The sequence below is a fragment of the Balaenoptera ricei genome, chromosome 19 (genome assembly GCF_028023285.1).
Source record: "Balaenoptera ricei isolate mBalRic1 chromosome 19, mBalRic1.hap2, whole genome shotgun sequence".
Lineage (NCBI taxonomy): Eukaryota > Metazoa > Chordata > Mammalia > Artiodactyla > Balaenopteridae > Balaenoptera > Balaenoptera ricei.
Window position 1 is genome coordinate 49,812,384 of NC_082657.1, and position 26,690 is coordinate 49,839,073.

Here is a 26,690-nt window from a genome sequence, read left to right on the forward strand (position 1 = left end):
ATTATTACAGTGCTCTTTATTTTGTGATGTCTTACACATTAATATTTGCATGTCTATGTGCCTTCTCTCCCAGTGATTTATTTAAAAATTAATTAATTAATTAATTTATTTTTGGCTGTGTTGGGTCTTTGCTTCTGTGCGAGGGCTTTCTCTAGTTGCGGCAAGCGGGGGCCACTCTTCATTGCAGTGCGCGGGCCTCTCACTATTGCGGTCTCTGTTGTTGCGGAGCACAGGCTCCGGACGCGCAGGCTCAGTAGTTGTGGCTCACGGGCCTAGTTGCTCCGCGGCATGTGGGGTCTTCCCAGACCAGAGCTTGAACCCGTGTCCCCTGCATTGGCAGGCAGATTCTCAACCACTGCGCCACCAGGGAAGCCCTCTCCCAGTGATTTTATTGTATCATTTTCTAGAGAGAATAGATTGTTCAGTTTTTTTTTCTCTAGCATGGTTGATGTAAATTGGTGTATTTATTATTGATAGTTGCATGTATATCTCTGCTACCTCACAAACAGACATATTCACTCTTTGTGGTACTGCTACACCTTTGGGCCCTACAAACACAGGGATTCTATTTTGTGAGATTTTCATAAAAAAAAAAGGAGAGGGCTTACCTGGTGGCGCAGTGGTTGAGAATCTGCCTGCCAGTGCAGGGGACACACCATTGTGCAGGCCTGATGACTGGAAGAATTTTTCACACACTAGCTCTGGCTCCACTTCCTTTAAACTGTAGGTCTTCTCTACCACATACTTTTGGTTCCAGAGCCGCATGACACTTTCGTATCATGAATCAATCCCAGATACTGGGTGTTCACATCTACTATTCTTTTTTTTTTTTCATGTAATGTCTGAAACATTTATATTAACATATTTCCATACATATTTCCATACAAATACAAATATAACATTTTTGGAAATTTCATGTAATGTCTGAAACATTTATATTAACATATTTCCATACAAATAACCCAATGAAAGTTTAGTATTAGTTGTTTTGTTTGTTTTTTTATACTGCAGGTTCTTATTAGGCATCAATTTTATACACATCAGTGTATACATGTCAGTCCCAATCGCCCAATTCAGCACACCACCATCCCCACCCCACCGCAGTTTTCCCCCCTTGGTGTCCATATGTCCATTCTCTACATCTGTGTCGCAACTTCTGCCCTGCAAACCGGCTCATCTGTACCATTTTTATAGGTTCCACATACATGCATTAATATACGATATTTGTTTTTCTCTTTCTGACTTACTTCACTCTGTATGACAGTCTCTAGATCCATCCACTTCTCAACAAATGACTCAATTTCGTTCCTTTTTATGGCTGAGTAATATTCCATTATATATATGTACCACAACTTTTTTTTTTTTTTTTTTATAAATTTATTTATTTATTTATTTATGGCTGTGTTGGGTCTTCGTTTCTGTGCGAGGGCTTTCTCCAGTTGCGGCGAGCGGGGGCCACTCTTCATCGCAGTGCGTGGGCCTCTCACTATCGCGGCCTCTCTTGTTGCGGAGCACAGGCTCCAGATGCGCAGGCTCAGTAGTTGTGGCCCACGGGCCTAGTTGCTCCGCGGCATGTGGGATCTTCCCAGACCAGGGCTCGAACCCGTGTCCCCTGCATTGGCAGGCAGATTCTCAACCACTGCGCCACCAGGGAAGCCCCACAACTTCTTTATCCATTCGTCTGTTGATGGGCATTTAGGTTGCTTCCATGACCTGGCTATTGTAAATAGTGCTGCAATGAACATTCGGGTGCATGTGTCTTTTTGAATTACGGTTTTCTCTGGGTATATGCCCAGTAGTGGGATTGCTGGGTCATATGGTAATTCTATTTTTAGTTTTTTAAGGAACCTCCATATTGTTCTCCATAGTGGCTGTATCAATTTACATTCCCACCAACAGTGCAAGAGGGTTCCCTTTTCTCCACACCCTCTCCAGCATTTGTTGTTTGTAGATTTTCTGATGATGCCCATTCTAACTGGTGTGAGGTGATACCTCATTGTAGTTTTGATTTGCATTTCTCTAATAATTAGTGATGTTGAGCATCTTTTCATGTGCTTCGTGGCCGTCTGTATGTCTTCTTTGGAGAAATGTCTATTTAGGTCTTCTGCCCATTTTTGGATTGGGGTGTTTGTTTCTTTAATATTGAGCTGAATGAGCTGTTTATATATTTTGGAGATTAATCCTTTGTCCGTTGATTCGTTTGCAAATATTTTCTCCCATTCTGAGGGTTGTCTTTTCGTCTTGTTTATGGTTTCCTTTGCTGTGCAAAAGCTTTGGAGTTTCATTAGGTCCCACTTGTTTATTTTTGTTTTTATTTCCATTACTCTAGGAGGTGGATCAAAAAAGATCTTGCTGTGATTTATGTCAAAGAGTGTTCTTCCTATGTTTTCCTCTAAGAGTTTTATAGTGTCCAGTCTTATATTTATGTCTCTAATCCATTTTGAGTTTATTTTTGTGTATGGTGTTAGGGAGTGTTCTAATTTCATTCTTTTACATGTAGCTGTCCAGTTTTCCCAGCACCACTTATTGAAGAGACTGTCTTTTCTCCATTGTATATCTTTGCCTCCTTTGTCATAGATTAGTTGACCATAGGTGCGTGGGTTTATCTCTGGGCTTTCTATCTTGTTCCATTGATCTATGTTTCTGTTTTTGTGCCAGTACCATATTGTCTTGATTACTGTAGCTTTGTAGTATAGTCTGAAGTCAGGGAGTCTGATTCCTCCAGCTCCATTTTTTTCCCTCAAGACTGCTTTGGCTATTCGGGGTCTTTTGTGTCTCCATACAAATTTTAAGATGATTTGTTCTAGCTCCGTAAAAAATGCCATTGGTAATTTGATAGGGATTGCATTGAATCTGTAGATTGCTTTGGGTAGTATACTCATTTTCACAATGTTGATACTTCCAATCCAAGAACATGGTATATCTCTCCATCTGTTGGTATCATCTTTAATTTCTTTCATCAGTGTCTTATAGTTTTCTGCATACAGGTCTTTTGTCTCCCTAGGTAGGTTTATTCCTAGGTATTTTATTTTTTTTTTTGCAATGGTAAATGGGAGTGTTTCCATAATTTCTCTTTCAGATTTTTCATCATTAGTGTATAGGAATGCAAGAGATTTCTGTGCATTAAGTTTGTATCCTGCAACTTTACCATATTCATTAATTAGCTCTAGCAGTTTTCTGGTGGCAGTATTAGGATTCTCTATGTATAGTATCATGTCATCCGCAAACAGTGACAGTTTTACTTCTTCTTTTCCAATTTGTATTCCTTTTATTTCTTTTTCTTCTCTGATTGCCGTGGCTAGGACTTCCAGAACTATGTTGAATAATAGTGGTGAGAGTGGACATCCTTGTCTCGTTCCTGATCTTAGAGGAAATGCTTTCAGTTTTTCACCATTGAGAATGATGTTGGCTGTGGGTTTGTCATATATGGCCTTTATTATGTTGAGGTAGGTTCCCTCTATGCCCACTTTCTGGAGAGTTTTTATCATAAATGGGTGTTGAATTTTGTCAAAAGCTTTTTCTGCATCTATTGAGATGATCATATGGTTTTTCTTCTTCAATTTGTTAATATGGTGTATCACATTGATTGATTTGCATATATTGAAGAATCCTTGCATTCCTGGGATAAATCCCACTTGATCGTGGTGTATGATCCTTTTAATGTGTTGTTGGATTCTGTTTGCTAGTATTTTGTTGAGGATTTTTGCATCTATATTCATCAGTGATATTGGTCTGTAATTTTCTTTTTTTGTAGTGTCTTTGTCTGGTTTTGGTATCAGGGTGATGGTGGCCTCATAGAATGAGTTTGGGAGTGTTCCTTCCTCTGCAATTTTTTGGAAGAGTTTGAGAAGGATAGGTGTTAGCTCTTCTCTAAATGTTTGATAGAATTCACCTGTGAAGCCATCTGGTCCTGGACTTTTGTTTGTTGGAAGATTTTTAATCACAGTTTCAATTTCATTGCTTGTGATTGGTCTGTTCATATTTTCTGTTTCTTCCTGGTTCAGTCTTGGAAGGTTATACCTTTCTAAGAATTTGTCCATTTCTTCCAGGTTGTCCATTTTATTGGCATAAAGTTGCTTGTAGTAGTCTCTTAGGATGCTTTGTATTTCTGCGGTGTCTGTTGTAACTTCTCCTTTTTCATTTCTGATTTTATTGATTTTAGTCCTCTCCCTCTTTTTCTTGATGAGTCTGGCTAATGGCTTATCAATTTTGTTTATCTTCTCAAAGAACCAACTTTTAGTTTTATTGATCTTTGCTATTGTTTTATTTGTTTCTATTTCATTTATTTCTGCTCTGACCTTTATGATTTCTTTCCTTCTGCTAACTTTGGGTTTTGTTTGTTCTTCTTTCTCTAGTTCCTTTAGTTGTAAGGTTAGATTGTTTACTTGAGATTTTTCTTGTTTCTTGAGATAGGCTTGTATAGCTATAAACTTCCCTCTTAGAACTGCTTTTGCTGCATCCCATAGGTTTTGGGTCGTCGTGTTTTCATTGTCATTTGTCTCTAGGTATTTTTTGATTTCCTCTTTGATTTCTTCAGTGATCTCTTGGTTATTTAGTAACGTATTGTTTAGCCTCCATGTGTTTGTCTTTTTTACGTTTTTTTCCCTGTAATTCATTTCTAATCTCATAGCGTTGTGGTCAGAAAAGATGCTTGATATGATTTCAGTTTTCTTAAATTTACTGAGGCTTGATTTGTGACCCAAGATGTGATCTATCCTGGAGAATGTTCCGTGCGCACTTGAGAAGAACGTGTAATCTGCTGTTTTTGGATGGAATGTCCTATATATATCAATTAAATCTAACTGGTCTATTGTGTCATTTAAAGCTTCTGTTTCCTGATTTATTTTCATTTTGGATGATCTGTCCATTGGTGTAAGTGAGGTGTTAAAGTCCCCCACTATTATTGTGTTACTGTTGATTTCCTCTTTTATAGCTGTTAGCAGTTGCCTTATGTATTGAGGTGCTCCTATGTTGGGTGCATATATATTTATAATTGTTATATCTTCTTCTTGGATTGATCCCTTGATCATTATGTAGTGTCCTTCCTTGTCTCTTGTAACATTCTTTATTTTAAAGTCTATTTTATCTGATATGAGTATAGCTATTCCAGCTTTCTTTTGATTTCCATTTGCATGGAATATCTTTTTCCATCCCCTCACTTTCAGTCTGTATGTGTCCCTAGGTCTAAGGTGGGTCTCTTGTAGACAGCATATATATGGGTCTTGTCTTTGTATCCATTCAGGCAGTCTGTGTCTTTTGGTCGGGGCATTTAATCCATTCACGTTTAAGGTAATTATTGATATATATGTTCCTATGACCATTTTCTTAATTGTTTTTGGTTTGTTTTTGTAGGTCCTTTTCTTCTCTTGTGTTTCCCACTTAGAGAAGTTCCTTTAGCATTTGTTGTAGAGCTGGTTTGGTGGTGCTGAATTCTCTTAGCTTTTGCTTGTCTGTAAAGCTTTTGATTTCTCCATCAAATCTAAATGAGATCCTTGCCGGGTAGAATAATCTTGGTTGTAGGTTCTTCCCTTTCATCACTTTAAGTATATCATGCCACTCCCTTCTGGCTTGTAGAGTTTCTGCTGAGAAATCAGCTGTTAACCTTATGGGAGTTCCCTTGTATGTTATTTGTCGTTTTTCCCTTGCTGCTTTCAATAATTTTTCTTTGTCTTTAATTTTTGCCACTTTGATTACTATGTGTCTCGGCGTGTTTCTCCTTGGGTTTATCCTGTATGGGACTCTCTGTGCTTCCTGGACTTGGGTGGCTATTTCCTTTCCCATGTTAGGGAAGTTTTCGACTATAATCTCTTCAAATATTTTCTCTGGTCCTTTCTCTTTCTCTTCTCCTTCTGGGACCCCTATAATGCGAATGTTGTTGTGTTTAATGTTGTCCCAGAGGTCTCTTAGGCTGTCTTCATTTCTTTTCATTCTTTTTTCTTTATTCTGTTCCACAGCAGTGAATTCCACCATTCTGTCTTCCAGGTCACTTATCCGTTCTTCTGCCTCAGTTATTCTGCTATTGATTCCTTCTAGTGTAGTTTTCATTTCGGTTATTGTATTGGTCATCTCTGTTTGTTTGTTCGTTAATTCTTCTAGGTCTTTGTTAATCATTTCTTGCATCTTCTCAATCTTTGCCTCCATTCTTATTCCGAGGTCCTGGATCATCTTCACTATCATTATTCTGAATTCTTTTTCTGGAAGGTTGCCTATCTCCACTTCATTTAGTTGTTTTTCTGGGGGTTTTTTCTTGTTCCTTCATCTGGTACATAGCCCTGTGCCTTTTCATCTTGTCTATCTTTTTGTAACTGTGGTTTTTGTTCCACAGGCTGCAGGATTGTAGTTTTTCTTGCTTCTGCTGTCTGCCCTCTGGTGGTTGAGGCTATCTAAGAGTCTTGATGGGAGGCTCTGGTGGTGGGTAGAGCTCTCTACTATTCTTTAAATTGTGTCTCAAGGCCAGCAGACACAGCAAGTGTCTGGTGTCTTCTCTTGACAAGTGTTTCTCTCTGGGGCCCCTCTTGACAGTTAATCGCTGGCAGTGTATTCCCATTGGCCGTTCTTGGATTTGCATTTTTAGGAAGTCCAAGACAGAACAAAATCTGATTTTAAACTCTCTTCCAACCCAGACATTGACTCTATTGACTAAGGACATGAGGTCATCCTTAGGACCTGAGATAAGATATATTTTCCCCCTACAAGCAAAACAGTGGGTAATTAAACATGGTGCGGACAGTTTTTGTTCCTAGGCCCTGTAATAGCATTGTAATTAGTCTTTAATTGTTGAGCTGAGTTTGAGGTCCTAGCAGGAGAAGTTCAGTTCTACAAATTGAATAAATATAAATCACTGATATCAGAGGGGCAGGCATGGAAGATGGAGTGCCACAAAGAACCAGGTGGGGAAACTGGGAGTTGTGTCATCTTGGTTAAGACCTTAGACTCAAGTCAGACAGACCTAAGTCCTGCCACTTACAGCCTGTGTGATTTGGGGCAAGTCACTTATGCTTTGTGAGCTTCTGTTCCTCACTCGTGAAATGAAGAGAATAACCCCATGGGGTTGTGAGGATTCATTTGTAAAGCGCTCTGCACAGAAGCACACAGTAAGCACTTCAGAAATGTTGGGTACCATTTATTTACTTCTAATATTTCTCTCTCTTCTAGTTCTATCTAGATAGATAGATAGATATCTCATATCTTTGGTTGTTTAAACCTTTCCCCAGAATCCAGCTTCTTTAGCCGTTTTTCAAAAACAACTCTTTTGACAGCAGGGGCCAGGGCTTAGTCATTTTCTGCCCATAGTGCCTAAAAGCAGCAGTTAGCACATAATAATCCCTCCCATTCATTCGCTTATTTACTATTTCCAAAGTGTTTTCTCTGCTGTATTACTCAGTCTTGAAAACCACGCTCCGATGGCTGTGGCGGTGTCACCTGAGCTCACCGTGCTCCGCCCTTCTGCTGCCTGTCATCCAGCTGGTGCCCAGCAGAGGGCCACCACACTAGAGGCTCCTCCTTTGAAGATGCCTGGCTGCCGCTGTTGTCATTCAGATCTTACCACTGAGGTCACCTCTTCAGAGAGGCCTCTGGCTCATCACCTCAGTCATTTTCCATCAGCACATCCTATTTTACTATTTCAAGCACTTTTCACATCTGATACTTTTTTTTTTTTCCTTTTTTCTTCACATCTGATACTTTTACTTGTTTGTTTATTTTTTATCCAACTTCTCATGCTAGAGTATAGGTTTTGTGAGAGCAGAAATATCCTCTGTCTCCTTACAGTGTGCATTTTCAACAGGGGTGATAATATCCCTAGGGGGCAAAAAGTAGTTCTTGAGGGGGCAAAAAAATCTCACTCTTTTTATACAGATTTATATACAGTACACCAACAGATACACAGTATATACATGGTATTAAAATTTGGGAGGCAGAATTAGGACCAAAAATGTCTAAGAAGTCTCCTTAGAGGAGCAATAATGAAATAAAAGGTTGAGAACATTGCTTCACAGTATAGAACAATGCTGAGCACAGAGTAGGCTCATCAATAACATTTTTTTGAGTGACTGCATTATGCCCTTAAATAGCTGCAGAAACTGAGGTTCAGAGAGGTGAAGTAGCTAGCCTCAGGACATGAAGGTGATAGATGGTAGAATTGAGTCTCCAGCCTAGGTTTCCTGAGTCTCGTGCTTTTTATTCTAAATGCTCAATATATGCTTTTTTGAGTTGACTTGAACGTACTAGACATTCCCACAAGAGGAAGCAAAGCAAGCATATTTCCTAAGTGACCCAACAGATGATCTCAGAAAGTCATTCTGTGCAGAAAGGTCCAGATAACCTTCTTCTCTGGGGGCATTAATGATGCTTGGCTCATCTTTGAAATGGGAGTTGGTTCCATCTCCTACTCTTGGTAAAATAAAAATGAAAAAGTGAGCAATATTTTTAGTGTCTTAGTAATTGTTTCAGTGCATCCCTGGGCAGAAAGAAAGAACTAACAATTCCGTTTACTAAGTAAGCAGGTCCAAATAGCTTAATAAGCACTTCTGTTCTAACAATTTAGTGCCTGTTGAACACTGCACACCTTTTCAAGCCTTGGAATCTTATTGGATACCATGAGTCTCATTTCCTGTTCCACACTGACTTTCAAGTGGTGCTTGCTTTCATCACAGCAATTACTAAAAACCCAGCTCTGAAAAGATTTGGTCATTGGAAGCAGTATAATAATCTAATATCAAAACTGAACCACCTCAAGCTAGTAGTTTCTGACAGACATTGCTGTGATTCCCATGACGATTTAAAATAACCTGAGACGCCCCTCTGAGTTCACTGTGGCACCCTGAGGTGTCTCAGCATATAGCTTGGGAACTGTGGCAGTAGACCAAGGCAAGATATGATGCTGGCTCGAGATGGAGTGGTGGCAGGGCAGTTGGGAAGAAGTGGGAAGATTTGCAGAGATGAAGAAGTGAAAAATTAGAGGCAAAGAGAGCTGGTCCAAAAAAGGTAAACAAACAGGATGTGGAGGAAAGGTCTGAAAAATGAAGTCTGGCGCCTGGATGTTTGAAGAACTCCCATGTAGTAGATGGCTTCTGGGGACTCTGCCCAGCCCACCTTCACTTTCTTGAGAACTGACAACCACCCTCCACACTGGAGTGGCCCTGGCAGCCATCTTCATCCACTGTGACTCATCTCTCTGGCGGAAGTGAATGGGCCCAGGGGATATGTTGTTGTCCATGAGTCAGCCTAAACCAATCAGATTTTCTCTCCCAAGAATTTGGAATGGAAACCTAGTGTTCTTGTTTCTTATGGCTGCTACAACAAATCACCACCAACTGTGTGGCTTCCAATGATAGAAATTTATTCTCTCACAGTCTGGAGGCCAGAAGTCTGAAATCAAGGCATAGGCAGGGCTGCACTTGCTTTAGAGGCTCTGGGGGAGAATCCTTCCTTGCCTCTCCCAGTTTCTGGTGGTTGTTGGCGGTCCTTGGCTTCCTTGCCCATATCTCTTCAAGCGTTGCCTTTGTGGTCTCATTGCTGTTTGCCCTTTATGTGTCTGTGTCTTCTCCTGTTCTGTCTCTTACAAGGTCAGTGGATTTAGGGTCCACCTGGGTAATTCATGATATCTTAAAACTCTTAATTACAGCTGCAAACACCTTTTTCTAAATAAGGTAATATTTACAGGATCTGGGTTTTGGGACACAGACACATCGTTTTTGGAGCCACCAATTAACCCACCACACTTAGAGACTTAGAGATGCATGTGAACTGAGAGGATGGATACGTGGGGCACTGGGATGACTATTTTGTAAGATATGGGTGGAAAAGTAGAGAAAGATAGGTCTACGGTAAAGGAGAAAAATGACATAGATGTAGAGAGAGAAGCATAAACAAAGGGATGTTTGGGCCCAGAGAGAGATATGTAGATAGAGGAACCAGCCCTACTTTGGCTTAACTTTCCACTCCTTGGTTCCTGTTGCCCAGGAAGTCTAGCCGCCCTCAGGTTCTATGACTTAGTTGAATTCTTCAACAGATTCTCCTATTTGCTTATGCTAGTCAGAGTAGATTTCTCTAATTTGCAGCCAGGAGCCTTGACAAAGGCCAAATAGCAGAAGGGAGGGGAAGTGAGTCTCAATTTTGGCAGACCTTCAGTCTTCTTCAGGCAGTGATTTATGCCACCCCACCCAACAACAACAGGAAATTCTGATGGTGGCTACTCACAAAATGAGGCTGATTAGATTTTTTTTTTCTTATTTATTTATTTTGGCTGTGTTGGGTCTTTGTTTCTGTGCGAGGGCTTTCTCTAGTTGCGGCTAGCGGGGGCCACTCTTCATCGCGGTGCATGGGCCTCTCACTGTCGCGGCCTCTCTTGTTGAGGAGCACAAGCTCCAGATGCGCAGGCTCAGTAGTTGTGGCTCACGGGCCTAGTTGCTCCGCGGCATGTGTGATCTTCCCAGACCAGGGCTCGAACCCGTGTCTGCTGCATTGGCAGGCAGATTCTCAACCACTGCGCCACCAGGGAAGCCCAGATTTTTTTTTTAAATGTAAATCAGGAGAAGATTTATTTACCTCACTGCCTCAGAGTGTGAAGAAGTAAAATTTTTTCTTACAATAATTCCACTCTACACACTACTCACAGCAGTTGAAAGAACCGTGTGTTCCATTTTGAGCAATGATGAAAAGGAGGGCATTGGCCCAATGGCATTTGTCCTATGAAGCATGACTAGGATGTAAAGGGACTAGAAATCATACCACATGAGAAACTGCTTATGGGACTTAGGCAGGTTAGTCTGAAAAATGGAGGATTTGGAAGGCTATGGCGGGTGGTTTTTAAACTGGAAGGATTGTCATGTAAAAGAGAAACTATTATTGGGAGTCACATTCTGGGTTAATTCAGGAAGAGATTTGCAAAAAATTTTAGCTCTTCAAAAATGGATTGGCATGATGCTTGATCTTAGGTTTGAGAAGGTGTGAGAAGTAAGCATCCTAAAAAAGACTCTGAGCCCGTTGAGAGTAGGGACTGCATTTTATTTTCTGGGTATACTCAGGACCTAACATAATATTTAGTGCTTAGTGAGTTCTCAGTCAAAGCTTGATAAATGTGAGAATGAAGAGCAGGAGTTTCAACAGAGACTGAGTGTCTTAGTTCATTTGAGCTGCTATAACAGAAACACCAGAGACTGGGTGGCTTAAACAATAGACATTCATTCTTCACAGTTCTGGAGGCTGGGAAGTCCAAGATCAAGGTGCTGGCAGGTTCGGTGTCTGGTTGAGAGCCCACTTCCTTGTTCATAAACACCATCTTCTCTTTATGAACTTCTTTATGAACTGGAAAACGACAGTTCATAAACTGTGTCCTCACAGTGAGAAGATGGCGTTTCTTCTCACTTCCTCCTCACATAGAGGAAGGGGTGAGGGAACTTGCTGAGGTCTCTTTTTATAAAGGCATTAATCCCATTCGTGAAGTCTTCACCTTCATGACCTAATCACCTCTCAAAGGCCCACCTCCTAATACCATCACACTGGGGATTAGTGAATTTTGAATTTTGAGTAATGACACAAACATTCTGTTTCTAGCACTGGATGATTATTGGGAGGTGATGTCAAAAAGAAGACTGGACTGAAGGATGGTGACAGTATTAGCAAGAATGATAGCTTTCATTTGTTAGGCCCTTGGTTTATGTTATTATCTTATTTAATCTTCAACAATTCTGTGGGGTGGTTGCCCCTATTTTATAGATGTGGGAGCTGCATGAAGCACAGAGAGGTTAAGTAGCAATCTCCACACAAGGAATAAGTTCAGAACTGGAGTCATCTCATACTAGTAAGAAAAATTACTGCTCATGTATTGAGCAACTTCTATGTTCTAAGAGTTTTATACACATTGAGCTCTAAGGCTCTTTACAATGGTGAGTCCATGATTTCTGGGTATCTGCCTCTCAGCTTCTTGCCCAGGGCCCTCCTCTGCATGGGTCCCGTGGACCAGGATTGCTGAGGTGGGCTTGGTGTCTTGGGGCCTTCAGGGTTACTGGCATACTTCATTCTGAAATCTGAAGAAGTCTCTGTCTTCACAGTCTTGTCTGCTCATTGACCCAGTTATCTGCTCACACCTTGGAAAGGACAAGGCCCTGGCCTCACCTCTCACACCCGATCCAAATGTGAGTTTCCTTGGGGGTCAGGTAGCTTAGGAATGGAGAAGTCTTCATACTTCCTGTTAGCCTTTTTGGTTGAAGGGACATGTAAGTTAACAAAAATGATTCCTAAATTTGGTCTACTTTTTAATATCATAATTAGCGTTCAGTTGGATATCCATTTCTGGATATTTTTTGTTTGTTTGTTTTTCCCTGTGTTTGCCTGCATGCCCGTCTCTCTGGCACTGAGAACAAACCAGGCTTGCATCATTGTGCACCAGCTGCAAATGGGCCCTGAGGGAGTAGCGGCCATGGTCACTGGCTTCAGGTCTCAGCAGCCCTGGCAAGGCCTCTGGGGATGGGGGTTTAGATGCTAGTCTTAGGTGTGAGGCTGAGGTGCTATGTGACTAGATAATCTATTTTCCTATGATAGTATGCACTTTAATCCTTAACTTTATACATCTTCTGCTGTTCTGCACTCTTCAAGTATAACACATGTTGCTGCCTATATTTATAGCCTGTCTCATATTTGTTATGTAACCCTAAAGTCAAGCAAGCATGACTTGTGGGCCACAGTCATAAAGCAGCTTAATTTTTTTCTTCTAGTCTCTCTTTAAAATGTCTCTGTGGGGCAAATTGCTTTCCAGCCTCTGGGTTAACTCAGTCAGGTGCCAAGACTTTTATGGACCCTCTTGGGTGTCAAAACACAGTCTCAATATGTTCTGTCCAAGGTGATAATCAAAACTTAAAATTATGGCTCCCTCCTTTTTTAGGTTGGGCCTGCTGCAAGCAGGAAACCTGCGGTTGGGGAATGAAAGCATGATCACTTTCTGCTTTCTTTCCTATTGTCTTCTAATTGGGTTTATTGCCAGCTGCTATACCTGTGCCCCCAGTTGGGTAACTAACTGTTTTCTGGCTCCTCTGGGATTAGATTAGGAGGAGGGAAGAGAGGAAAAAGCATTAAGGAAGTTGTTACTTGTCTGATACTGCTGTGTTTAGAATACTTCCTCTTGTGGGACACTTTCAAGAGTCAGAAAACTTACCCTCATCACTGGGCATCTGTACCCTGCGGTTCTCTTAGTGGGGGTCAAATGCATCTCTGTTTTAGCTGTATCTGTGCTTTTCCTTGGCCCCTAGGAACCTGACAGTACCATTAGCTTCCCTGTGCTGAGGTGTCTTTGTCTCACCAATTTCTCTCTTAGAAAGGACCCAGAATAACCCTACACATTTCTCAAGAGAAATCTGTAGCACCATAGAAAGCACTCATGCATTTTTTTACCCTTGATAAACCCTGGAGGAAGGTGATGGGTTGTTCCCAACCAAGCAGTTCTTCCTTTGCTCTGCTGTCTGCCTGCTAGTGCACTCATCTCTTGCTCTTTAGAACAATTAGGTGGGATTCAGACACAAGCCCACTGTGCCCCCTAGTATCTTAAACCTGTTGAGTGGTGCCCTCAAACTCCTATTTTTTTGGACTACAGTTTAGGAAGTGGGGCTCACAGCTCAGGTCTCTTTGAAGAAATCCTCCTTAATCACCTACTCTTGCCTCTTTTATACGCTCCATGTGTGAAAGGCTTAAGAGTTGTCTATCCTGTTTTCTTTGTAAGTTCTTGGTCTAGTTCCTCTATTTGAAGTTTGCTACCTACCGTGCCTCCACTGAAAAGTCTATTTTAACATCTGTAATAAGATAGCACTTGTTTAGTCAACTAGCATTAAGCTCTCACTAGACCAGTGCTGTCCAATAGAAAAATAATGCAAGCCACATATGTAATTTAACGTTTTCTAGCAGATTAAAAAAAGGAACAAGTGAGATTAATTTTAATAATAATCTTATTTAATCCAATATATCCAAAATGTTATCATTTCAACATGAGATCATTGTTGAAAATTATTAATGAGATATTTTACATTCTCATTTTGCACAGAGTCTTTGAAATCCAGAGTTTATGCTTGCCCCACATTCCAATTCAGGCCAACCACATATCAAGTGGTCAGTGGTCACAGGTGTCTAGTGGCTACTGTAATGGACAGCATGGCAGTAGACTGTAAGCTCTACAGGCAAGACTGGTGTTGTCCTTGCCTTGTCATTGCTACTGTATACACCTACTACATACACCACAGTGCTTGGTATATAGTAGGTGTTCAAATTTGTCAAATTGAACTGAAATATATTAAATGAAGAAATTGTCAAGGAAATTGTTCAACAGCTTCCCACAGCACTTAAAGTCTAAATCATTCAAGTCTGCACACATTTAGTTTGCCCACGTAGTTTGTAAGTCATTTATTCCACAAGCATTTAAGCTCTATTAAGGCAGAGGTGTCTTTGCCTTGTCCTCACCATCTATCCCAGTTCCTAGTATTGTAAAATGAAGACTCATGTAGTCAACAGATACTTATTTAGTGTCCATGCTGGGCTAGTTATTTTAGGTGCTGGGATACCCTCTTGAACAATGTAGACACAGTGTCTGTGTCTACATTCGTGGAGCTCACAGACAATAAAATGTAACAAGGACTGAGAAGGAAATAACTAGGGTTATGTGATAGGGTGTAACTAGGGGGCAGAAGAGCAAGGGAGTAGTGGGAAGTAGCCAGTCCTTCGAAGAGCTAAGGGAAGGGCCATCTGACTGTGTCTTACCACAGTCCTACAGGCTCTCTCATTTTCAGCCATATTGGCCTTTCATTTTCTCTAACAACCCATATTCATTTATTTTAACTTTCTGTTTCCTTTGCCTGTGTTGCTGTCTTCCTTGCTCTTGTATAGGTGTCGCCTTCTCATGTCTCAGCTCAAATACCATCTCCTCAATGTGAACTTCCCTGACCATCCTTTCTAAAGGGCTCATCACCTTAAACACTCTCCATGTCTCAAATTTTGTTTATTGCCATATTCTGAAATGATCTTGTCTGTCCATCTGTTGTCTCCCACGCCATAAGGAGAGCTCTAAGAAATTAGCGACTCTGTCTTGACAATTTCTATCTTCCAGTGGCTAGAAAAGTGTCTCTATGGTAAATGTACGACCCATAATTAGTGATCAATAGATAATTTATTGAATGAATGAATAAAGGTCAAGAGTTAAAGTCTTTGGGAGGTGTCTCAAGGCATTTGAATGAGGCCACAGTCTCAATGGAGTCTGGGAAGAACGGCACTATTTGTTATCTTAAGTCTCTGAGAAGGAAGATGGGGGTAAATGCATACAGCAGTTATTCTTTTGGACTTTCTTGGGCATCGGGTAACCTGGTTTCTGGTTCTGGCTCCTTTAAGACTCTACAGTTATGGAGCATCCTACTGGGTAAATGGACATACATTTTTGCGTGTAACTTAATGGTTCACAGACCTCCTGAAGAGGTAAAAGGACCCTTAAGTTAAAAATTCCTGTAGAAATGAGGACCCTCACAGCAACACCGGCAGAAAAATGTTAAATAAGATAATGCATGATGTATTTAAAGAACTAGGACAGGTGCCTGGTGAAGGGTGCCTTTGGGGAGAGAGGGTGTCCGAAGAATTTCTAGAAACCAAATTCTTTCCTAGTATCGCTGCCTGGCGGTTGCTATGGACGCTTGCCCTCTCCAATCATCGAGCGGCTTGCTAAGCTGTGCGGCGCTCCGTGGTTGCTGTGGCAACGGATGGCAACAGCTGTGCGACCAGGCTGCACCGAAGGAGAGCCCGCTGCTTGGAGCCGGGTGGGGAAGCCCTTGCTGCGGCGTCTGTGAGTTGGACGCGGGGTCTTGGTGGGGAACGGGGCGCGGAATGGACAGGGGGTGGGGGTTGAACGGGGTCGGGGGGTCCTCGCAGTGATTGTGGGGTCACAATATGAGGGGCCTGGGGGCTGGCTGGGGCGTCCCCTCGTGTTCCAGCCGTTTGCCCCAGGGGTTCACCAAGTTTTCCAGATCCCATCCCTCCCCAGCCTCCTCTGGCCCTTTCTCCTCACCCCCATTAAAATAGCGGAACCTCAAATTTCTGTTCTTGGGATTCCCCAGCCAGACTACCTGTTTGGGTAGGGACAGGCATCACCCTGGACAGAGACTTAGGAGTTCACCTTCCTTCTAACTTCTAATTAGCCCTGAGGCCTTGGGCAAGTCATTTTCTGTATTTCCGTACCAGGAAAATGGGGTGCCATGCTCCCCTCCTCTGCCTCCTCGCCTTTTCTCAGGATGACTGTGAGGATCAAATGCATGGCTAGTATCCCCTCAGATGTGCTTAACCTGTGTGGTCCTGTTTCATAGCCACACCTGTGAAGGGACTGTAATGATTAACTGCCCTTTAGAGTTCAGCAGTCTAGGTTCAGAAAGTGTTCCATGATCAGGGCTGTTGGTATGACTCTTAACCACCACCTATGCTGACCACCTGGTGTCCTGTCCTCTACGTGTGCTCACCTGTTTAGCTTAGGTTTCTTGCTCCCTGCCTCTATTGGGTCTTGGCCTTTTCACTTCAGAATACTTCAACCAGTGTGTATTTTATCAAGATGATTCTTTCCCACTCTCCTTTTCTTTACTCCTTAAAGTAATTGAGATCCTACTTTATGTTTAGTAGTAACCTACGTGTTTGCAGGAAAAAAATGTTAAGACAGGATCTGTGCCCTTGATGAACTTATATAGTGGAGTCATGTTTTACTGTATTAGGTTTGGAGTCAGTGCTAACGTCAAAGTTGAACGCAGTCAAAAATATACCTGGAAAATTCTTTAAATCACCTCTGAACAACCTAATTCAGAAATGGAATCATTGAAAAGCTTTAATTCTGGGAACATTTAAACACATTTCACACAGTTCTAATTTATAGACCTTTCCTTTTTGTCACCATAAATTAGTGGAAGGATAAATTAATCTGTTCCATTATGTCATTGTTCTCTAAATTTTGCTGTGGCCCTCATTTCATTCTTGAGTTTCTTCCTTGAGAATGTTGACGAGGCTATCACCATTTACGTGGCTACCTGGACATCACTCTTTGCTTGGGGGGCTGTTAAAGCCTTGGAATCATTCATGCATCCTTCTCGGTCTCCGCAGTCTGCACTGGACTGACTGTTAAGCATTCTTGAAATTGACACACTAGCATTTTCAGGACTACCATTTCACCTCATTCTACAGCCCACTGACTGGAACAGCAAAGACAATCACCCAACTATTTTAAAGGTTATTTTTTTGTCTTTTGATTTAGCTAAATATGAATAAACTGAAGTTCCATCATCCGCATTGATGTAACTCTCTTGAAGTCTTATTGTAGAGATTGTACTTGCCCTGCATAGGCATCAACACTTGATATTATCAGTCTTTTAAAACTTTGTCTTTCTTACGGGAAAATAATGTTCACCACTTTGTTGTAATTTACATTTGCCAGCTTACTAGTGAGATCAAGCAATTTATGATTATTGACTATGGATAATTGATCTTCTGTGGGTTGCCTCTATTTGCCCAGTTTAAATTTGACTGTCCTTTTTATATTGATTTGTAGGGGTATTGTACATACCATGGGTATTGATACTTTGAGATACTGATAATATATTGAGATATAATTTAAATTAATATTTTCTCCCAGTATGTTCTTAGCTATTTTTAAAAAGTCAGTTTTATGATGTGTAACTTACATACTGTAAAATTCACCTCTTTTATTTTTTTCTTCCAGTTTTTTTTTTTTTTAGAAAGGAATGTGTTGGATTTGAGGCTGATGCTTTTTTTTTTAAATTTATTTATTTTATTTTTATTTTTGACTGTGTTGGGTCTTCATTTCTGTGCAAGGGCTTTCTCTAGCTGTGGCAAGCGGGGGCCACTCTTCATCGCGGTGCGCGGGCCTCTCACCATCGCGGCCTCTCTTGTTGCGGAGCACAGGCTCCAGATGCGCAGGCTCAGTAGTTGTGGCTCATGGGCCTAGCTGCTCCGTGGCATGTGGGATCTTCCCAGACCCGGGCTCGAACCCGTGTCCCCTGCATTAGCAGGCAGATTCCCAACCACTGCGCCACCAGGGAAGCCCTTTCTTCCAGTTTTATTGAGATATAATTGACATACAGCACTGTATAAGTTTAAGGTGTACGGCATAATGATTTGACTTATATACATAATTAAATGATTATCACAGTAAGTTTAGTCATCATCCATCATCTCATGTAGATACAAAATTAAAGAGATATAAAAATTTGTTTTACTTGTGATGAGAACTCAGGGTTTATTTTCTTAACAACTTTTTTTTATTATCTATTTTATACATAGTAGTGTATATATGTCAATCCCAATCTCCCAATTCAACCGCCGCACCCCAGTTTTCCCCCCTTGGTGTCCATATGTTTGAACAACTTTCATATATAACATACAGCAGTGTTAATTATATTTGTCATGTTGTACATTACATCCCTGGAACTTACTTATCTTACAACTGGAAGTTTGTACCTTTTGACTGCCTTCATCCAGTTCCCCCTCCCCCCACTCCTCACCTCTGGTAACCACAAATCTGATCTCTTTTTCTATGAGTTTGTTTGTTTGTTTTTGAAGTATAATTGACCTACAAACTAAATAAAGCTAGTTTAAACTAAAAAGCTTTTGCACAGTGAAGGGAACTATCAACAAAACAAAAAGGCCGCCTACAGAATGGGAGAAGATATTTGCAAACGATATATCTGATATGGAATTAATATCAAAATATACAAAGAACTCATACAACTCAACATCAAACAAACAACCCAATTAAAAATGGGCAGAGGGCTTCCCTGGTGGCGCAGTGGTTGAGAATCTGCCTGCCAATGCAGGGGACACGGGTTCGAGCCCGGGTCTGGGAAGATCCCACATGCCACGGAGCAACTAGGCCCGTGAGCCACAGTTACTGAGCCTACGCGTCTGGAGCCCGTGCTCCGCAGCAAGAGAGGCCACGATAGTGAGAGGCCCGCGCACCGCGATGAAGAGTGGCCCCCACTTGCCACAACTAGAGAAAGCCCTCGCACAGAAACGAAGACCCAACACAGCCATAAATAAATAAAATAAATAAATAAATAAAAATTAAAAAAAAAATGGGCAGAGGATCTTTTTTTTTTAAATGTTTATTGAGGTATAGTTGATTTACAGTGTTGTGCTAGCTTCAGGTGTACAGCAAAATGTATCTGCCATACATATACATGTATCCACTGTTTTCTAGACTCTTCTCCCATATAGGCCACCACAGAGCACTGAGTAGAGTTCCCTGCACTACACAGCAGGTCCCCATTAGCGATCTATTTTATATATTGTAGTATGTACATGTCAGTCCCAATCTTCCAGTTTATCCCTTACCCCCCAGTAACCATAAGTTTATTTTCTACATCTGTAACTCTATTTCTGTTTTGTAGATACGTTCCTTTGTAGCCTTTTTTTAGATTCCACATATAAGTGATATCAAAAAATGGGCAGAGGATCTGAATAGATACTTTTCCAAAATTCATCCCTTTTAGATGTACAGTTCCATGAGTTTTGAAAAATATATAGTCATGTATCCATATAAATGTATAGAATGATTCCATCAGCTGAAAATGTTTTCTTGTTGCTGGTTGTAGTCAATCAATCCCTTTCCCCACCTCCAGCCCCTGGCAACCAATGATCTAAGTTGTTTTGTGTGTTTTCCAGAATACCATATACATGGAACCATAAAATACACAGCACTTTTGTCTGGCTTGTTTTATTTAACATATTGCTTTTGAGATTTATCCATGTTGTTATATGTAACAGTAGTTCATTCCTTATTATTGCTGAGTACTATTCAACTGAATGGATGTACCACCAGTTGATGGGCATTTGGATTGCTTCCAGTATCTGGTGATTATAAATAAATCAAGCTTCAATAAACATTCACAGACAGGTCTTTGTATCAACATATGTTATTATAATTTTTGGATAAATACCTGGGAGTGGGATTGCTAGGTTCTATGGTATGTTACTTTTATAAGAAACTGCCAAACTGTTTTCTACAGTAATTGTAGCCTTTTGCATTTACACCAGCATAGTATGAGAGTTTAATCTGCTCCACATCCTTGCCAGCAGGTGAGAGTTTTGTTAATTTTAGTTATTCTTGTAGATGTGTAATGGTTTCTCATTCTGTTTCAAATTTGCATTTCCCTGTTGACTAATGATGTTGAACAACATGAGCTTATGGATTATTCTGTCTCTTTTTTGGTGAAGTTTCTGTTCATATCTTTTGCCCATGTCTTATTCAGTTGTCTTCTTATTGAGTTGCCTTTTGGAGTCAAAAGTTTTAAATTTTGATGAAGTCCAATTTATTATTTTTTTCTCTTATGGATTATGCTATCTAGAATTCTTTGCCTAACCCAAGGTAAAGAATTTACCACAGATTTTCTTCTATGTTTTCTTCTTGGAATTTTATAGATTTAGTTTTACATTTTATTTCACATTTTGTGTATGAGCAAACTTAGAATTATTCGGGGGAAGGCACAACAATACCTCTGGCTTGTGTGTGAGAATGATTCATGTAATCACAAAGTAGAGGGGAAGTTATCATCTCTTATTAATTAGTGGTATAGTTTCACAAGCTTCAGAATAGCTTTGAGAATGTTTTTCCACGTTAACATAAAAAATATTCAGAAGATGAAATCTCATCAGAAGCCCACATAGCCTGTGAGTATTGAAACCATGTTTTAACTGGTATACTTAGGGATCAGTGTAGAGTAGAGATGCTTGACCCTGGGTTTATGTTTATGTTTAGATTTTAGATTTTATGTTTATGTTCATCTTTTGAGGGACAGTGTTCATAGCTTTTAACTGATTCCCAATGGGACTTGGACCCCAAAGGTTAAAGATCACTGGTTTAGGACAGCACATTTCAGGATGCAGGGCACTGTGATACGCTCCATCACAGTTGCTGTTGTTAAAAGTGAAGAAACAGCCGTTTCCTGAGGGCAGTTTCTTTCTCTCACATAATTTCTCCCAAGATCTATTTCCTCGTTAACACTGCAGAGGCACTTAGCATTTGGCTGTTCTTCATATAAAATACCTTGCAAGGGGGAACTAGGCTTCTAATAAGGCAAAAATCATGGATTTGTGTTGGGCAGAGCATAAGTGAGGAATTGGCATATCACAAAATCCCTCTACTGCAACTTAATTTTAAAAGCTGTGCAGTCAGGCTTTTTACATCTTTGAGGATTTAAATTGCTTTAGTAACATTATGATCTCACCGCATCTGTCTCGTTTTATTTCTTTAAACTACTATTGTAAGTCCAAGTTAAAAAACTTTGCCTAATTCTATGTTCTGTACTATGTTGTTGATGCTTGTTTTTATTATAAACAATCCACCCAAGTTTGCGGCAATGGCTTTGAAAAATCCTTAATTAGAATAAATTTCAAGGTTAAGCTATTTTTATTCATGCCTCAGAACAATTACCAATGCTTGTGGCTTTTAAAATAATAACAGTGTGGTAAGCATATTTCAAAACCAAGAAGGCAGAAATTTGTGTTTATGAAAGCCAAAAAATTAGTCTTGCAATACTTTGGAATGTCCCTGGTAATTAATTATAGGTGATGTGTATTATATGAGACCTCAAAGGTTTTAGCAGGAGGTAGAAAACAGGAGCCTTAGGTATTTCATTTCTGATATACCCTGTCACTCTCAGAGGGAATTAAAGTTTAATGAAAAGGAATAACAGAGAAATGTAATCTAAGAATACTAATTAATAACTTTAGCTCTCCCAGAATGAGATTCTGTAATAAATGGTAGGCTGTCAGTTGCTAAATCATGAAATATTGCAGGGAGGAAAAAGGCAACATACCCTTTCACAACATGGATATGTTAAAACTGTTAGTGGTAGGGAAGTTTTGTACTTGTTAATCATTTTTGTTTTTGCATCACTGTTTGTAATTACAATTACACAGATGGTTCCTAAAAAGATAGTGCGTTCTTAGCAATTAAAATCATGGCAAGCAGCTTTTCCTCTTCCCCAATATACAATTAAACTGAATAGAATCACACACTCTGTGGGTTCCTCAGAGAAAAGGTTCTGTGCAGATTCAAGTAGATTAGCATTCTCTTCCCCAGCCCTGACAGCTTGACCCCTGCAAATTGAGAACATTAAAGCTGGCAGAGAACTTCCAAACTTGGGTTTTAGGAAGTAGTTACCCCTCTCTGCCTTCTTCCCAAGTCCTATTCTTGCCATATGGGGATTAATAGAATACGTTTTTAAATGGGATCTTTGGAACAATCTCTAACAACCATTGGATGTATTGTTTCCAATATGGTTTTCTAAATTCTGGGAGCTCAGCTAGCCCATGAAATTCCTCAAGGGCACAGGATAATTTGCCCTTTTTTTCTTTGTCAGACAACTAATGTTGACGTTTGCTTGCGGAAAAAAAAATTCTCTCATTTCAGAGTTTTTAATCTAAAGAATATAGAATTTACTTTGGGTTCTAGGGAAACCGAATTCTACCTTATTTCAGATCCCTATTACAACAAATTAACTTTAGGAGATTTTTCAACAAGGAGTCAGCACCCCATGATATATTTCACTAGTTGATATATGGCTTTGTGGCCAGTGTCCCTTCCTTGACCCAGACCTTAGCAGTGTTAATGGGTCTCCCCTAGAGCAGTGGAGTTGGAGCCCGTGGTGGTCTGCTCACAGATGAAACCTTGGAAATAAGTGTTTTGTTTGCAAGAGCATAAATACGCCCAAGTATACTTTCAATGATTTTTAGGTACAGGCTTTTGTGCCCACAAGTAAGCAGTTATTTGCTGGTGTAATTAACCATCTGCACCTTATTATGAGGGTGCAGCTGGCTAATTATACCCAGCGCCCGTAGGGCAGGTTAAACTTCTCATCTGCATAAGAAGTGGATTTGCAGCAAAGGACACTGACCTTTACAAATGAGTCCCTAAATTTAACCAGTTCAGTTTGAGGTCACCACTCATGGATTTTTGTTTTGTTTTGTTTCGCTTAGAAGAGAAATTTATGTATGGGTAATGATGTTTCTATTTGTAAAGTAATGAATACAGAGCCATAGGACAGACATATTATTATGAGTCAGGGACAAATGATATCCCTGCTGAGTTCAAATTATTTTGGTTTCTCATTTTGGAAAAGTCGTACATCAGTGTGGATTTAGTATTCATGAACTTGTATGAATGACAACTTGGATCATCATTGAGACTTCAAATGGGGTAATTTGTGTATGAACCATTTCAAAATCATTTTCAGCAATAGTTCATTATTCTTGTGACTTATTGGATGGATTGTTTGAGACAATAGTAGAATACTGGAGAGCAGAATCTAAAATATCAGTGTTGGTTAAATTCACAGTCAATGCCAATTAACTAAGTGTGAAGTAGGTCTGCTCTGGTGAATCTTCCCATATTTGTTTGTCCAAAATTGTCTTTAATCTACTCTTACTCTTGAAAGATATTTTTGCTGGTTATAGAATTAAAAGATGGCGGTTTTTTCTTCCAGAATTAATAGATGGCAGTTTTTTCTTCCAGAACATTTGAATGCATCATTCTACCATTTTCTGTCTTCCATTATATTGAGAAATTAGCTCTCAATCGAACCATGGCTCCTTTGAAGATAATGTCTTTTTTATTGGCCTTTTTAATGATTTATCTGTTTATTTTTGGTTTTCTTTACGATCTCTAAGATGAGTCTAGGTATGGATTTTTCCCCCATATATCAAGCTTGGGATTTGTTGGACTTCTTGAATCTATATATTGGTCTTTGTCAACATTTCAGTAAAATTCTCAGCTGTCGTTTTTTAGATATTGCCTCTGACTCACCTCTTTTCTCTCAGGGCTCCAGTGATATCAGATCTCTCTCCTCTGTCTCTTAAGTCACTTGTATACCCAAGAAATTTCCAAATGTAGTTACTGTATCTTTCATTGCTAGATGTTCTATTTGGATCTTTTGAAATCTTCTATACAACTTCCCCCTTACAACATTCTGTTCTTAAAAATTTCCGGGGGAGGAGCTTCAAGATGGCAGAAGAGTAAGATGTGGAGATCACCTTCCTCCCCACAAATACATCAGAAATACATCTACATGTGGAACAACTCCTACAGAACACCTACTGAACGCTGGCAGAAGACCTCAGACCTCCCAAAAGGCAAGAAACTCCCCCACATACCTGGGTAGGGCAAAAGAAAAAAGAAAAAACAGAGAAAAAGAATAGGGACGGGACCTGCACCAGTGGGAGGGAGCTGTGAAGTAGGAAAGGTTTCCACACACTAGGAAGCCCCTTCGCGGGCGGAGACTGAAGGTGGCGGGGGTGGGGGGGAGGAGCTTCGGAGCCACGGAGGAGATCGCAGCCACAGGGGTGTGGAGGGCAAAGCGGAGAGATTTCCACACAGAGGATCGGTGCAGACCAGCACTCACCAGCCCGAGAGGCTTGTCTGCTCACCGCCGGGGCGGGCGGGGGCTGGGAGCTGAGGCTCCGGCTTTGGAGGTCAGACCCCAGGGTGAGGACTACGGTTGGTTGCATGAACACAGCCTGAAGGGGGCTAGTGCGCCACAGCTAGCGGGGAGGGAGTCCGGGAAAAGGTCTGGAACTGCTGAAGAGGCAAGAGACCTTTTCTTGCCTCTTTGTTTCCTGGTGCGCGAGGAGAGGGGATTAAGAGCGCCCGCTTAAAGGAGCTCCAGAGACGGGTGCGAGCCGCGGCTATCAGCGTGGACCCGAGAGACGGGCATGAGACGCTAAGGCTGCTGCTGCAACCACCAAGAAGCCTGTGTGCAAGCACAGGTCACTATCCATACCTCCCCTCCCGGGAGCCTGTGCAGCCTGCCACTGCCAGGGTCCCGTGATCCAGGGACAACTTCCCCGGGAGAACGCACAGCGCGCCTCAGGCTGGTGCAATGTCATGCTGGGCTCTGCTGCCGCAGGCTCGCCTCGCACTCCGTACCCCTCCCTCCCCCTGGCCTGAGTGAGCCAGAGCCCCCAAATCAGCTGCTCCTTTAACCCCATCCTGTCTGAGCGAAGAACAGACGCCCTCAGGCGACCTACATGCAGAGGCAGAGCCAAATCCAAATTTGAATCCCAGGAGCTCTGCGAACAAAAAGAAAGGGAAATCTCTCCCAGCAGCCTCAGGAGCAGAGGATTAAATCTCCAGAGTCAACTTGATGTACCCTGCATCTGTGGAATACCTGAATAGACAACGAATCATCCCAAATTGAGGAGGTGGACTTTGGGAGCAACGATATATATACATTTTTTCCCTTTTTCTCTTTTTGTGAGTGTGTATGCGTATGCTTCTGTGTGTGATTTTGTCTGTATAGGTTTGCTTTTACCATTTGTCCTAGGGTTCTGTCTGTCCGTTTTTTTTTTTTTTTTAAACATCTTTATTGGAGTATAATTGCTTTACAATGGTGTGTTAGATTCTGCTTTATAACAAAGTGAATCAGTTATACATATACATATGTTCCCATATCTCTTCCTTCTTGCTGTCTGGTTTTTTTTGTTTGTTTTTCTTTTTTAATATAGTTTTCAGCACTTGCTATCATTGGTGAATTTGTCTTTTGGTTTGGTTGTTCTCTTCTTTCTTTCTTTTTTTTTAATTAAAAATATTTTAAAAATATTTTTTGTTTTTTATTTTAATAACTTTTAATTTTTTATCTTTTTCTTTCTTTCTTTCTTTCTTCCTTTCCTTTCCTTTCCTTTCCTTTTCTTTCTTTCTTTCTTGTCTCTCTTTTATTCTGAGCCATGTGGATGACAGACTCTTGGTGCTCCAGCCAGGCATCAGGGCTGTGCCTCTGAGGTGGGAGAGCCAAGTTCAGGACACTGGTCCACAAGAGACCTCCCAGCTCCATGTAATATCAAACGGCAAAAATCTCCCAGAGATCTCCATCTCAAAGCCAAGACCCAGCTCCACTCAATGACCAGCAAGCTACAGTGCTGGACACCCTATGCCAAACAACTAGCAAGACAGGAACAAAACCACACCCATTAGCAGAGAGGCTGCCTAAAATCATAATAAGGTCACAGACACCCCAAAACACACCACCAGACGTGGACCTGCTCACCAGAAAGACAAGATCCAGCCTCATTGACCAGAACACAGGCCCTAGTCCCCTCCACCAGGAAGCCTGCACAACCCACTGAACTAACCTTAGCCACTGGAGGCAGACACCAAAAACAATGGGAACTACAAACCTGCAGCCTGCGAAAAGGAGACCCCAAACACAGTAAGTTAAGCAAAATAAAGAAGACAAAGAAACACACTGCAGATGAAGGAGCAAGGTAAAAACCCACAAGACCTAACAAATGAAGAGGAAATAGGCAGTCTACCTGAAAAAGAATTCAGAATAATGATAGTAAAGATGATCCAAAATCTTGGAAATAGAATGGAGAAAATACAAGAAACCTTTAACAAGGACCTAGAAGAACTAAAGAGCAAACAAACAATGATGAACAACACAATAAATGAAATTAAAAATTCTCTAGAAGGGATCAATAGCAGAATAACTGAGGCAGAAGAATGGATAAGGGACCTGGAAGATAAAATAATGGAAATAACTACCACAGAGCAGAATAAAGAAAAAAGAATGAAAAGACTAGAGGACAGTCTCAGAGACCTCTGGGACAATATTAAACGCACCAACATTCGAATTATAGGGGTCCCAGAAGAAGAAGAGAAAAAGAAAGGGACTGAG

The 26,690-nt window shown here is 40.8% G+C and overlaps 1 protein-coding gene across 19 annotated transcripts in view; it reads left to right on the forward strand.

Annotated features, from left to right (window-relative positions):
- The window catches only part of HYDIN (HYDIN axonemal central pair apparatus protein), a 446,648-nt gene that overhangs the window by 39,606 nt on the left and 380,352 nt on the right, over positions 1-26,690 (forward strand). Inside the window, exon 1 of one of the 19 annotated variants that reach the window (XM_059905590.1) lies at positions 15,758-15,811. The exons of the other annotated variants lie outside the window; for them this stretch is intronic. The gene's annotated coding sequence lies outside the window, so the exon portion shown is untranslated. Of the gene's footprint in view, positions 1-15,757; positions 15,812-26,690 lie in introns of those variants that run through there. 19 annotated transcript variants of the gene reach the window in all.